Raw genomic sequence first — 15,791 nt, forward strand, 5'->3', positions numbered from 1 at the left:
GGGGGACTTTTGCCTTCTAATAAGCATGTAGTGGTATCACTGTTTTTAGTCTGTCTTTCCCTAATAACCTGTGATATTGAGCATCACAGTTATTTGGCATCTGTAGCCCTCATTGGTGAATTCTTTTGTCCATTGTTTGCACTGGATCATTTCTTTTCTTATTGTTGAATTGTAAGATTTCATTTATAATACAAATTCAAGATACAAGTCCTTTATCAGATACATGATATGATTTGCAATCATTTCTCCCACTCTGTGTCTTACACTCTTGTACTTATGCAATAGTATACACTAGTGACTAGATAAAGGCATAGATATATTTTTCTGGAAAGAGAAATGATAAAATGCTAACTGGTTTTGAGCAGATGACCTGGCTCACTGGAGGACTATGGATGTTATTCATTTAGCTTGTAAATTCTTGAGTATAAAATTTTCTTCTGTGCTCATGAAATAATACTTTCAAAATTAAATCCTACTAAAATCCCTTCAACTGCATCACATGCTAAGCCCAGAGCGGCCTATCTGCCACATGATGAACCTGCTCATCATCATCTCTCATGGCCCGTTGGGGTCACTCTTGGCGGTGTCCATGCTGTGGGTTTTAGACAAATGTACAATGATGTGGACACCATATAGTGTCCTATACAGTAGACTCACCACCCTGGATTTCTCCTGTGCTCCAAGGAAGCAGACGCAAAGAGAGACCAATGGAGCCACATCAAACTGCAAGTTCCGCCCAGGGAAGGAAACTGTCATTAAATGTAAAGACACTCTATGGGGTGGGAGAAATAATTTGCATATCATACACCCAAGATAGATGAGTGATATGTAATAACTCAACACCCAGAATACAGCCCAATCAAAAAATGGGGAGAGGAGGTATTTGGACACTTCTCCAAAGAAGATGGAGATGGCCACGGGCACATGGAAAATGCTCCCATCACACGTCATCAGGGGATGCAGATCAGAACCGCAGTGAGACACCACCTCGCACCTGTGAGGTGGCTCATATTAAAAAGACCAGAGACAACCAGTATTGGCAAGAGTGTGGGGGGAAAGGAACCTTCACACACTATTGTGGGAACTGGTCCAGCCCTATGGAAAACAGTATGGAGTCGCCTCAAAGATTCTAGGTCTAGAAGGCAGATCAACATGGCGGCGAGGAAATGCTGCCAGTAAGACCTCCCATAAAAAATAAAGTTAATAGGGAGGAAAAGTGGCAGGTCCCTGAGAGAACTGGGACACGAAGATAAACCGGTGACTCTGGCAAACTGCCTGAAGAAGAAAGTTGCCATAAAAGAGGACTAGAAGGGGGAAAGCTCAGAACCCTGCTACCCTCCCTCACCCAAACAAAACAAAAAAACCTAAAACAACCAACAAGAGCAAACTACGCATCAAGTGGGACTGTGAGCGGAAAGGAACTATTTCCGTCACTGCACCCTGTGACCTGGAGCTGTGGAAAACCGTGCAGGCAGAGGTGAGGGAATGAAAGGCTCCAGGTGCAATTAGAGAAAAACAAAGACTCCCAGGAGACCTACAAATAGCCCCAGGCCAGCTGGTAAGCTTGTGAGGAAAAGCAACCCTTGAAAAGCATACTTGTAGGCTTGCGGGGAGACACGCGGGAACCCTCATTGAGGTGAATGTCCCTCACTGAGCAATCAGAAACCAGGTGCCCAGACACCGGAGCGGGGTGCAAAATGCGCCGTTTCTGCGGACACTAACCGGGCTACAGCCAATGTCCTGGACCTGAGGGCTTTGGAACTGAGACCCAGGGCATGAAATTCGGGGCATGGTGGGGCACAGGGCAGACACAGCACCCCCACGCCATTGGGGCATTCCACAGCACTCCCACTCTCTTCCCCTGGACCCACTGGGTTAAAAAAAAAAAAAAAAGTTCCCGAAGGACACTAGGAAAGATCTCTGGCGCCACCTAGCGACCAGAAAAAAATCACCAACACCCGATAGTTGGAAACCAGGGATCCCAAAAACACCCTCAGGCACTGAAAGAGGGTGGGCCACGCAAATGGGGGCAAGGGGGGGAATAAGGTGTGGAGCAAGACCCCATCCTGGAACTGAGAGCTAGGCACAGGATCCGGGGCATGGGACGCACCATAGCAGCAGGCACTGCACAGGGTGACAGCCAGCATTTTGGATCTGATAGCCCTGGAACTGAGACCTAGAGTGCAGACTTCAGGGCGTCGGATCCATACAGCTGTGTACACAACAGTGGGTGAACACAGGCAGGCACTGCACCCGGCTTGAATAAGAGCCCCTTGTTGGGTTGCTCCCCTCTGCCCCCACTCTGCTACTCAGAGAACCATTGGGAAAAAGCAGAGATCAGCAAGTACAGGTCTCTGGCACCACCTTGTAACCAGAACTAAATCACCAACTAGCTGATTCCCTGTTGAAACTGAGTAAATACAGAGGGAGGGAACTGTAAGGGACAGAGCCCAGCGACACAGCATCAACACCCTGGTGGAGTTTTGGCCTACCAGTGCTGGTCTCAGTCTGGTAAACAGTTTCCGACACCCCTAAAGGAGCACTCCAAAGAGATGCCTGCCAACACCAGTGGCACAATGTCCCATTGCATAGAACTAATTATAAAGCAAACAACAGGGAGAAGAAAAAATATTAATAACCAAGCAAGCCAGGAGGAGGACACACCACAAAAAGAAATACAGTCACCAGAGCTCAACAATGACATGGAAGAAATGCTCGGCCTATCAGATAAAGAATTAATAATCATCATGATTAAAAAGCAGAAAGAAAACAAAAAGGAAAAAAAAATGATTTGAGACAAATAATCACTGAACAGAAGAATGAAATTGAGACCTTAAGAAAGGAAAGAAAAGAAACGCAGGAGATAAAAAAGATTACTAGAGGAGATCAAGAACTCTGGGAAAAGCAATAAAAACAGAATCGATGAAATGGAAGAACGGACCAGTACTATCAAAGATACAGAAATAAAAAGAGCCAAAAGAGAAAAGGAGAGAGAAGTGCAAATGAAGCAGTATAAGGAGACTCTTAGAAAATTATCGGACTCCATGAAGAGAGGAAATGTAAGAGTTATAGGCATTCCAGAAGATGAGGAGAGAGTCAAAGGAACTGAGAAATTATTCAAGGAGATAATTGAAGAAAACTTCCCAAGCATGAAAAATGAGATGAATATAGACATACAAGAAGCGAGCAGAATCCCCAATTACCATAATGAAAAGAAAACTATGGCAAGACACCTGATAGAAAAGCTTGCAAGAACCCAAGACAAGTAAAAAATAATGAAACTGGCAAGGGGGAAGAAACAGATAACTTTTTTTTTTTTAAATTTATTTTTTTTATAAATTTTATTGTTATATTCCCCATACAATTGCAGCCCCCCCATTCTGACCCCAATCCCTCCCCTCCCGCCCCCGCCCCCCTAAAAGTGTCTCTGGTTCATAGTTTTTTGTTGATTTTGATTTTCACTTTCTTATAGTTATTCATTTTCCTGGTCCCTTATTTAAGTTTTCTAGATTCCTGCTATGAGTGAGACCATCCGGTATTTTTCTTTTTCTTTTTGGCTTAAGAAACAGATAACTTATGAGGGAAAACCAATCAGGTTAACTTCTGACTTCTCGGGAGAAACATTATGGGCAAGAAGAGAATGGAGTAACATATTCAGCAAACTTCAACACAGCAAATGCCAACCGAGAATACTTTAAACTGCAAGCTCTCCTTCCTCTACAAAGAAAAAATATGGACCTTCCCAGACAAACAGAAACTCCAGAAATTCATTATAACTAAACCCCCACTCCAAAAAATTCTACAAGAAGTCCTAAAGCCAAAACCAACAGAGGACTGAACAAGAAGAACAGAATAAAGCAAGAAATAAAATCACAAAAAAAAGACAAACAAAAAGGCAAACACAGATGCCAACATATCAGTATTAACTCTAAATGTAAATGGATTAAACTCATCAACAAAAAAGACACAGAGTAGCACGCTGGAATGAAAAACAAAATCCAACCTTCTGCTATCTCCAGGAAACACATATAACCACAAAAGATAAACACAGACTGAAAGTAAAAGGTTGAAAAGCAATCCTACAAGAAAATGGACCAAAAAAGAAGGCAGGAACAGCCATACTTATATCAGATGAAATAGACTTCAAATTAAAAAAAGTAAAATGAGACATAGATGGACACTACATCATGATCAAGGGCACAATAATCAGGAAGATCTAACACTCATCAACATATACTCACCAAATGCAGGAGCAAGAAAATATATTAGACAATTATTATCAGTTCTGAAAACAGATATTAAAGAAAATACATATATAGTGGCAAATACATTCAACACCCCACTCTCATCAATGAACAGATCAACGAGAGAAAAAATAAACAAAGACACTAGAGCCCTAAATAAAGACATAGAACTCATGGACTTAACAGACATCTATAGGACACTGCACCCAAAAAAATCCGAGTACGTATTTTTCTCAAGTGCGCATGGATCATTCTCCAGAATTGATCACATACTGGGCCACAAGACAAACATCAACAGATACATGAAAATCAAAATCATTCCAACTATCTTCTGTGATCATAAAGGCATCAAGCTAGAAATAAATCATGAAAAGGAAACAAGGAACCTTCCCACTTCATGGATGATTGAAATCCATATTACTGGAAGACCACTGGAGTAATGAGGAGATCAAAGAAGAAATTAAAAAATACTTTGAGTTGAATGACGAGGAAGACACCACTTTCCAGAATGTATGGGATGCAGCAAAAGCAGTAATAAGAGGAAAATATACAACAATACAGGCTCACATCAACAAACAAGAAAAAACTCAAGGAAACAACCTAATCTCACATCTCAAAGAACTAGAAAAAGAACAACAACAACAACAACAAAAAAAAACTAAAGCCAGTAGAAGAAAGGAAATAATAAAAATCAAAGCAGAAATAAATGAATTAGAAATTAAAAAGCAATCCCAAAGATCAATGAAACCAAAAGTTGGTTCCTTGAAAAAATAAACAAAATAGACAAACCTCTAGCAAGGCTCACAAAGAAAAAATGGGAGAAAATATATATAAATAGGATTATAAATGAAAGAGGAGAAATCATAACAGATACAGTAGAAATCAAAAGAATAATCGGAGATTACAATGAACACTTTTATGCAAACAAATTCAACAACTTAGAAGAGATGGACAAATTCCTAGAATGATATAATCATCAAAAGCTGGACAAAGAAGAAATAGAACAACTAAACAGACCAATAACAAGCAGCAAAATTGAAGCAGTAATCAAAGCACTCCCCAAAAGCAAAAGCCCAGGCCCAGATAGCTTCACAAATGAATTCTGCTAAACATTCAGAGATGAATTAGTGCCTATCCTACACACTCTTTCAAAAAATTGAAAAAGAAGGAATACTACCAAATACGTTCTACGAAGCCAACATTACACTAATACCAAAACCCAATAAACACGGCACAAAAAAAGAAAATTACAGGCCAACCTCCCTAATGAACACTGCTGCAAAAATCCTCAATAAAATCCTTGCCAATTGAATCCAACAATGCATCCATTAGCTAATTCACCACGACCATGTAGTGTTTATTCCAGGGACACAATGATGGTTCAACATACAAAAATCAATCAGTGTAATCCAAAACATCAATAAAAAGAAATGTAAAAACCATATGATAGTATCAATAGATGCTGAGAAAGCTTTCGACAAAGTTCAACACCCATTTATGATAAAGGCCCTTGAAATTCTCAGGATACAAGGAACATACCTCAACATCATAAAGGCCATCTATGACAAGCCGACAGCCGATATCATTCTCAATGGTGAAAAGCTGAAAGCATTCCCATTAAGATCTGGAACAAGACAAGGATGTCCACTCTCACCATTGCTTTTCAACATAATACTAGAAGTCCTAGCCAGAGCAATAAGACAAGAGAAAGACATACAAGGAATCCAAATAGGCAAAGAAGAAGTCAAACTATCACTATTTGTAGATGATATGATACTATACATAGAGAACCCCAAAAACTCCACAGAAAAGCTAATTAAACTAATCAGTTTAGTAAATAGCAGGATACAAAATCAACACGCAAAAGTCAGTAGCTTTCCTATACACAAACAATAAATCTGAAGAAGAAGAAATCAAGAAAACCATTCCTTTTACTATTGAAAAACCAAAAAAAATCAAATACCTGGGAATAAACCTAACAAAAGAAGTAAAGGACCTATACAAAGAAAACTATAAAACACTGTTAAAAGAAATAGAAATAGACACAAAGAAATGGAAAGACATCCCCTGCTCATGGATCGGAAGAATTAACATTATCAAATGGCCATCCTACCAAAAGCAATCTACACATTCAATGCTATTCCAATTAAAATTTCAATGTCATTCTTCAAAGAAACAGAAAAAAATATTGATGAATTTCATATGGAATCACCAAAAACCCTGAATAGCCAAAACCCTCCTGAAAGAAAAAGAAGGGAATGGAGGCATCACTCTCCCAGATTTCAAACTATACTACACAGCTATAATAATCAAAACTGCATGGTATTGGAACCAGAACAGACACATGGACCAATGGAACTGAATAGAAAACCTGGAAATAAAACCACAGATTTATGGTCAACTAATCTTTGACAAAGGAGCAAAGAATATGCACTGGAGCAAAGAAAGTTTGTTCAATAAATGGTGCTGGGAAAACTGGGTCACTACATGCAAAAGAATGAAGCTTGACTACTGCCTCACACCATGCACAAAAACCAACTCAAAATGGATTAAAAAACTAGACATAAGACCTGAAACCATAAAATATATAGAAGGAAATATAGGCGAAACACTACATGACATGCACCTCAAAGACATCTTTACAGATACATCACCCAAAGCAGTGACAGTGAAGGCAAAGATAAACAGCTGGGACTACATCAAATTAAAGAGCTTCTGCACAGCAAAAGAGGCAATAACCAAAACAAAGAGAAACCCCACTGACTGGGAGAAAATTTTTGCACACAACACTAATGATAAAGGACTGATTGCAAAAATCTACAAAGAGCTGATGAGACTCAACAAAAACAAAGAAAATAATCCTGTCAAAAAATGGGCAGAAGAGCTAAAAAGAAACTTCTCCAAAGAGGAAATACAATGGCCAACAAACATATGAAAAAATGTTCAACATCACTTGCCATCAGGGAAATGCAAATCAAAACTACAATGAGATACCATCTCACACCAGTGAGAATGGCACATATTAAAAAAACTAGCAACAACAAATGTTGGTGAGGATGTAGAGAAAAAGGAACTCTCCTGCACTGCTGGTGGGAGTCCAAACTGGTCCAACCACTATGGAGAGCTGTGTGAAGATTCCTCAACCTACTAAAGATAGAGATTCCATAGGATCCAGCAATTCCACTCCTAGGCATTTACCCAAAGGACACAGAAACATTAATTCTAAAGAGCACCTGCACCCCTATGTTTATAGCAGCGCTATTTACAATAGCTAAGCTTTGGAAACAGCCCAAATGCCCAAAAATAGATGACTGGATCAAGACGATGTGGTACATATACACATTGGAATATTACTCAGCAATCAAAAAAGATAAAAACATGCAATTTGCAGCAAGATGGATGGAGCTAGAAGGGATCATGCTCAGCGAAATAAGTCAGAAAGAAAAAGAAAAATACCGGATGGTCTCACTCATAACAGGAATCTAGAAAACCTAAATAAGGGACCAGGAAAAAGAATAGCTATAAGAAAGAAAAAAATTAAAATCAAAAATAACCATGAACCAGAGACACAATATGGGGGGGGGGCGGGGAAAGGAGGTATTGGTGTCAAAATAAGGGGGTTGCAATTGTATGGGGAATATAAAAATAAAATTAAAAAAAAAGATTCTAGGTCTATGTGATTGGCAAAGTATGACTATTATTCTGAATACTTAAATTTGAAAGGCTTGGTGGCTTGTTCTATTATCGATTAACAGGCACTATCCTAGAAAGATAAACTCCTGCATTCTCAAATCAATACTGCTGGTAACACTAGAATCTCTTTTTGAATATGACTGTATTGTTAAAAATTATTTGTGAACATAAATACCTGCATTATCAAAGGCCCGTCCTAGATGACAGCACGAGGGTCTTCCAGGCTTGAGCACCTCTGGCCCTGAGAAGGGGTGAGTAGGGGTCACCAGATGACTGACCTTTCTTTCCCTCAGGTGGGAGGGGGTGCATTTTCCACTCCCATAGCTGTGTCCTCAAGGACTTATTGCCCCTTATTTAAAACTAAGCCTGGAAAATTTGTAACATTCATTTCAAGGCTACACAAGAGGGAGCAGAATTAGGATTCAATCTTGGCATTTCCTTCAAGATCATGTGGTTTGCTGCATCATATTCTACAGCCATTTTTTTGTTTGTTTAGTTAGTTAATCATTCCTGTTTATTGTTTCACAATATAGAATTTCTCCCCTCAGTTGGGGTCATACAGTTTTTCTACCACCAGAGCTCACACAGCCTCCTCCACCAGCCCCCCCCATTCCCTACTCTCCCCCTTTCCTTCCCCTTCTGCTCCTGTGTGTCAGGTCTAAGGTCTGATTTCTAGGGTCAGGACTTACTACTTGACTTTGTCTGATCCTTTCTTTAGTGTCTCTAGATTCCACATACAAGTGACACAACCTGTATTTCCCTTTATCCTTCTGGCTCACTTTTCTTAGAATCATCCTTTCCATGGCTTTCTCCAATTCTGTTATTTTCTTATTTAGCATTTCAATTTCAATCTTTTGTTCACTGATAAATGTGTTTCCTTGAGACAGAAGAAGGTTCTATTTTGTTTTTTAATTTAGCCTGCTACTCTGTGTCTTTTCATTGAAGAGTTTTGTCCATTTACATTTACAGTTAATAAAGATATGACTGCATCTGTATTTGCCATTGTGTTTGTGTTTTTGTGATTGTATTCCTTGACTTATCAGGTTCATCTTCTTCATTCCTCTGTTGATTTTGGCTTTAGGACTTCTTGTAGTATTTTTTGTAGTGGGGGTTTAGTGGTAATGAATTTCTGGAGATACTGTTTGAGAAGGCCCTTATTTTTTTCTTCATAGAGGAAGGAGAGCTTTACGTGGTAAAGTATTCTTGGATGGTATTTGCTGACTTGGAGTTTGTTGAATGTGTCACTATAATCTCCTCTTAGCTGTTGTGTTTCTTCAGAGATTTCTGATGTCAGCCTGATTGGTTTTCCTTTATATGTTATCTGTTTCTTCCCCCTTGTCAGCTTCATTATTTTTTTCCTTGTCTTGCACTCTTGCCAGCTTTCTATTATGTGCCTTGCTGTAGTTTTTGTTTCATTGTAGTAATTTTGTGTTCTTGCTTCTTGTATGTCTATTTTCATCTCCTTCTTCATCCTAGAGATGTTCTATTCGATTATCTCCTTGAACAGTTTCCGGTGCCTTGGTCTCTCTCTTCACCTCCTGGGATATCTATAGCACTTATATTTCCTTTCCTCATGGTGTCAGATAGTTCTTGAAATGTTTCTTCTTTCTTTTTCCTTTGTACTTCTCTTTCCTTTTCTTTTTTGGTTCTTTTTTAGTTCTGTATCCTCAAGAGTACTGATCTGTTCTTCCATTTCATCAATTCTGTTTTTGTTGCTTTTCTCAGAGTTCTTTAGCTCCTCCACTAATTTTTTAATCTCTTGAGCTTCCTTCATTTCCCTCTTGAAGGCCTCAATTTCATTCTTCAATTCATTTAATATATTTCTCATATCATTCTTTTCCTTTTCATCTTTTTTATGTTTTTAAATCATGGCAATTTTAAATTCTCTATCTGGCAACCAGGCAAGTTCTTCCATGTCATTGTTGTTGAGTTATGGTGGCTGATTTTCTTGCTGTGCTGTATCTTTCCCTGGAGGGCTTGCTTGGTTATTTGTATTTTCCCTTCTCCCTGTTGTTTGTTTTCTAATTTGTTCTATGCATGGGGACACTGTGCCACTGATTCCTGTAGGTGTCGTTTTTGAGTGCTCCTTCTAGGATTTGGGAACTTGTGGCCAGACCGAGTCCAGCACTGGTACAGCAGACTCCACAAGGGTAGTGATGTTGTGGATATGTTGATGGGCACTGAACATCCCCTCCCTCTGTATTTACTCAGTTCTAGAAGGGATCTTGGTGTCCTGGGCTTCCAACACTAGCATAGGGGCTGCACTCTCCCAGTGCCCACAGTTGACCATGATGGCAAATCTCTCCTGTCTACTCAGTCCAAAACACTATGTGGGGCTTGCAGCAGCCTTGCTTAGCATGCACGACATCCTTCTCACCTTAGTTTGTTGAGCCCACCCTCTCTCAACTCGAGGGGAATCGTGAGGTCCCTGAATTCCAACAACAATGGTTCCGGGGCTACACTCTCCCAGTCTTACACTGCTTACATTTAAAATTTTGTTCACTAGTTGTTTTATTTGTGTTTTCTGTGATATTATACTTTTTTAGTTCATTCATTTAGTTCATTACCTGTGTTTGCCTGTTATTGAAGCCCTGTATTTATTAATTTGTTGTTAAATTTTTAATCCTGCTTCAAACTGTAACAGTATCATATTTTATCAATCTTTATTCTGTTCCTGATTTACATCATGCATTTTTTTGTTTAAGTTCAGTGGTGGTGTTACAACTGTTCACTTGAGCTCCTCTTCAGGCAGATGCCACTGTCTGCTGGAAAGAGGCTTCTCTCAGGGTTTTGGTTGTTGTTTACGCCAGCATTTGTGATTTGTTCTTCTGTTTCTTCATTGTAGTGTTATAGCAGGGACCAGGGCTAAACTGCAGGCTGCCCCCTTTGTACTGTTCGGGTGACAGGAGAACTGTCCCTGACAAGGAGTAATAGGGGGAAGGACCCAAGGCAGGAGGTCTGAAGAATCAGCTCCAGTGAGTGTCAGGGACTCAAGCTTCCTCCTGTGCTGTAGGTACCAGAGATGTGGGGAGGGATGAACAGTGATCCCTGCCTCTGGGTCAACTCCTCACCCTAAATATCTTGAACAGACTTATGCTAACCTCAACCCCTATACTAAGTGTGAGAACTTAATTCAACACTGGACACAAACTGAGCTCTCTGTTGCACAGCTTTCTCCCGGGTTGCTTTCTCCTGGGGTTAAAATCCATTGATATTAAACAGCTAGTGGCTGTATTTAGTTGTGTTTTGACCCTGTTTGGGGCAGGTGGGAGGGAGTGTGGACAGTGGGGGTATGGGAGGGTGGGGAGTTGGTGGGCAGGGGGAGTAAGGAGGTTGAGTGATGGCTGTGGTTTAGAATATCACAACCTCTCACTACAAATAACAGCCTCTTCTAGGAGAGACAAGTGAATCCACCGGCACTTCTCTCCAGTTTGGGCTCCAGCTGCTCTCTGTTGGGAGCATCAGTGTCATCAGTCATCACTCTGACCCTACCCCTGTGGTTCCCCAATAGCACATCTCTGTCTTGGAGGCCAACTCTGGGCACCCCTCCAAAGTCCCCAGTGCCTGATCTCCACAGTCCCCAGTGTGGTTAAGCCGCTGTGGAGGGTCTCTGTGGAGACCTGTTAAGCCCTGTGGAGGGTCCCCCTCATGAGTTGTATCTCCTGTATCACTGCACACGCAGTTCAATTAAATATTTTCCCACCCTGTTTTGCTGGATTTTGGCTCCTTGCATGCTGCAGATGTTGTTTCTCTTTCAGGGGTTATGATTTTGTTCTGCGTGAGTTTAAGAAGGAGATGAGCCCCATATCTTCACTCTGCTGCCAACTTCCCAGATTCTTCTTGTCAAATCATTTATAACACATTCTGAGATAAGCTTGAGGCTTTTGTTTTTTATTACATCGGTTTGGTGTATTACAGTAATTGAATTGGATGTTAACTCAGGCTTGATTGAGTGGAATAAATGCTACTTAGTTATTCCGTATAATTTCTTTTATATGTTCCTGGACTGGATTTACTATATTTTGTTGATTATTTCTTGAGTTTATATCTATAAGAGATATTGGCCTGCAATTTTCTTTTCTTGTGACAACTTGATCTGTTCTGGTATCTGCACAATATTCACCCCATATAATGAATTGGGTAGTTTTACCACCACTGCACTTTGGAAATATTTGGAAATTTAGGCCAGAGCTTTATATGTGGGTAGTTTTTAATAACTGATTCAATCTTGTAATTATTATAGGTATGTTTAGATTGCCTGTTTCATCTTGAACTACTTTAGTAGTTGATATTTTTCTATGAATCTGTCTTTTATCTAAGTTCTCTAATACTTGGCATACCCTTATTCATAGCATTCTTTCATAATTCTCTTTGTTTTTGTATGCTCACATAAAGTCTCTCTTTCACTACATACATGAAAAGTTTGATTCTTTTTTTTTCCTTTTTTTAGTGTGTCAACTTGAAAATATGTCAGTTGCATTGACCTTTCAAAAAACCACGTTTGACTTAGTTATTTTAATGTATTGTGTCTCTTTTCTCCACTTCATTCATTTCTGACTTATTTTTTTTTCCTTTCTTTGCTTGTTTTGGGTTCAGCTTGCTCCTCTTTTTCCTTTGTTTAAAGAGGATCTTTTGGTAATTAATTATAGAATTTTCTTTATTAATTTAGTCACCTGGAGCTATAAATTTCCCTCTACAGACTTTAATACATCCAATAAATTTTGCATCGTGTATCTTCATTATCATTATTCTGAAAGTATTTTCTAATTTCCATTTTGATTTCTTTTTGATCTTTTGGTTATGCAGAAGTACATTTCCACATATATGAGTTTCCCATATTTCTTTTAGCTGTTGTATTTCCTGCTCTGTGTGTGAACATGTGTTATGTTATTTATGTTCTTTTAAATTTATTAGGTTTGGGAGAATGATGTCAACAACATGGTGGAAAAGAGCCAAGAATACTTTATCCTGCAGAGCTCTCCTTCCTTTATGAGGGAAAAATAAGGACTTTCTTATAAAACACAATCTTAGAAATTCACTATGATTAAACCCCCACACCAAGAAATATTACAAGGAGCCTTAAAATCTAAAACAACAGAGAAATGAACAGGAAGAACTGAACAAGGTTATGAAGAAAATCATGAAAAAATCTCCAAATGGCAACAACAGACTTCATGTATCTAAGTGTTAATGGACTAAACTCACCAGTAGCATGCTGGATACAAACTCAGAACCCAAAGTACTGCTGCTTGCAGGAAACACATTTAAATTCTAAAATTAAGCATAGATTGAAAGTAAAGGGTTGGAAAACAATTCTACAAACAAACGCCCCAGAAGGAGGGGGTTGCCACACTTATAGCAGATAAAACAGACCTCACATTAAAAAGGGTGACAAGAGACAGCAAAGGACACTACACAATAATCAAGGTGACATGACACCAGAAAGTCATAACACTCATCAGTATATACTCACCCAATGAGGGACCTCCAAAATACATTAGACAGTTATTATTAGCTCTGGAAACACATGTGGTAGGCGACTACAATACTGCACTCTCACCACAGGACAGAGCAACGAGACAGAAAATAAGCAAGGGCACAATAGCCCTAAATGAAAAATCTAGACCACATGGAACTAATAAACATCTATAGGACACTGTTACCCCTCTCCAAAAGAAAGCCTAAATGCACATTTTATCAAGTACCAGTGGATCATTCTCCAGGATGAACCACGCCCGGGGGTCACAACACAAACATCAAAAATAAATGAGGACTGAAATCATACCAAATCTCTCTCAGATGAAAAAGGCATGAAGGAGGAAGAGACTCAGAACCAAAGGGACAACGCGCAATGGTTCAAAGCGCTCCTGAGGGACCTGCACGGCCGCTACAACCAGAGCAAGGACGGTGAGCTTCGCGGAGCAGTGTCAGGGTCAGGTCACACCCATTCCCACCATAAGGCCTGGGTGTCCCGAGTCTCAGGGTCCACTGACCCCTCGAGGCTGCTGGATCTGCCAGGCCCCTCCACCCGCAAGGGACTCTCCTGCCTGCCCTTTCATTTTCAGTTTAGGTTTACTCAGGGTGAGAGGGCAGGGTGACTGGAGCTGACCACAAGGGCGGGTTTCAGGGTCTCACACCCTCCAGAGGATGTTTGGCTGTGAGGTGGGACCAGACCTGAGTCTCCTCGGTGGGTATGACCAGTTCGCCTACGACGGCGCGGATTCCATCTCCCTGAGCGAGGACCTGCGCTCCTGGACCCCCGCGGACTGGGGGGCTCAGATCACCCAGCGCGCGCGGGAGGCGGCGGGCAGGGCCGAGCGCGTCAGGCACAGTGTGCAGAGCAGGTGCTTCCCGCGGCTCCGCAGACTCCTGGAGACGGGGAAGGGGGTGCTGCAGCCCACAGGTAAGAGGGGCCACGAGGCCTCGGACCTCCCCTCTCCTGGCGCCCCACAGGGAAATGGAATGATGGGCAGAACAGCAGCTGCTTTCTGGGCAGAGAGGGAGAGTCCCCCTGGGTTTCATGTTCTGTGCTAGAGAGAGACTCGCCCAGAAGACACCACTTTTCTGGACAGTTAAGGAATCCAGTTTCTCCTGAGGGAGGGGAGGCCAATCCGGAAATAACTCTTCCTGGGTCTTTTGACCCGGCAGCCACCCTGGGAACCATGTGTTTCTCTTTCAAGGTCTTGTTTTTGGTCTGAGAACGTTTCTGGATCTGACTCCTGCCTTTCTGTATCATTCACCCTCCAACCCAGGTCAGGAGCAAAAGTCTGTGTTCTCCTTAGAGACCTGCATCCTCCTACCCTGGGTTCTCAACTGATTATCCCAGATTCTCCAGACTAGGCTGGTTTCTGGGTTTTGTGCTTCCTCTCTCCAAACCAATTGTCATGTCCATTCTGAGGATGGTCAGTGAGGCTGTTTCAGTGTCCATGGAGGAAACCCAAAGTGTGATATTTATGATTTGTTCCCCTTCAGATCCCCCAAAGACACTCATGACCCACCACCCCACCTCTGAGCATTAGGTCACCCTGAGGTGCTGGGCCCTGGGCTTCTACCCTGCAGACATCACCCTGACCTGGCAGGGAGATGGGGAGGACCTGACCCAGGACATGTTGCTGGTGGAGACCAGGCGTGGAGAGGACAGAACCTTCCAGAAGTGGGCGGCTGTGGTGGTGCCTTCTGGAGAGGAGCAGAGATACACGTGCCATGAGCAGCATGAGTGGCTGCTGGATCCCCGAGTCCTGAGATGGGGTGAGGAGAAGGATGTGGCCACTGAGCTTCTTCTCAGGGCCATCAGGAGCCCTTCTGGAGACCTTCAGAGAGTCAGAATGAGGCCTGGAGCTCAGGGCCTCCCCTTCCCTTCCCTTCCAGTGCCCCCTCCTCAGTCCTCCATCCCCACTGCGGGCATCACTGCTGGCCTGGTTCTCCTTGGAGCTGTGCTCACTGGAGCTGCCATGGCTGCAGCTGTGATGTGGAGGAAGAAGTGCTCAGGTGGGGAAGGGAGTGAGGGATCTTGTCCACTGGGGGCTTTGATATCCCAGGGAGAACTTGCCCTTCCCGGTTAGTAGGAAGTGTTTAATCCACACACTTGTGTTGCCCAATCTGGAGCTGATTGCTAACACTCACTCTTTTGTAAAGCACTTATGAAAATGAATCACCCATTGTTCATGTTGTAATTCTGGTGATGGGGATCTGTTTTCCAGAAAATGTCATAGGGGGTGGACCCTGCTGAGGACAGACTCCGGTTCCCTTTACATCCATTGTTCATATATCCCAGTCCTGATCTGGGTCTACAGTCACAGTTCTAGAAACTTCCCTGTGGCCCAGAACTAGGGGATTCCTTCAGGACTCCATGGG

The 15,791-nt window shown here is 41.7% G+C and overlaps 2 protein-coding genes across 2 annotated transcripts in view; both read left to right on the plus strand.

Annotated features, from left to right (window-relative positions):
- LOC311167677 (popy Class I histocompatibility antigen, A-1 alpha chain-like) overlaps positions 1-15,791 on the plus strand; it is a gene marked incomplete at both ends in the record, with an annotated part of 424,513 nt that overhangs the window by 148,697 nt on the left and 260,025 nt on the right. The gene's annotated exons all lie outside the window — the stretch shown is intronic.
- The window catches only part of LOC311167678 (HLA class I histocompatibility antigen, alpha chain G-like), a gene marked incomplete at both ends in the record, with an annotated part of 246,883 nt that overhangs the window by 22,458 nt on the left and 208,634 nt on the right, over positions 1-15,791 (plus strand). The gene's annotated exons all lie outside the window — the stretch shown is intronic.

Source organism: Talpa europaea (genome assembly GCF_964194135.1).
Source record: "Talpa europaea genome assembly, chromosome: 2".
Classification (NCBI taxonomy): Eukaryota; Metazoa; Chordata; class Mammalia; order Eulipotyphla; family Talpidae; genus Talpa; species Talpa europaea.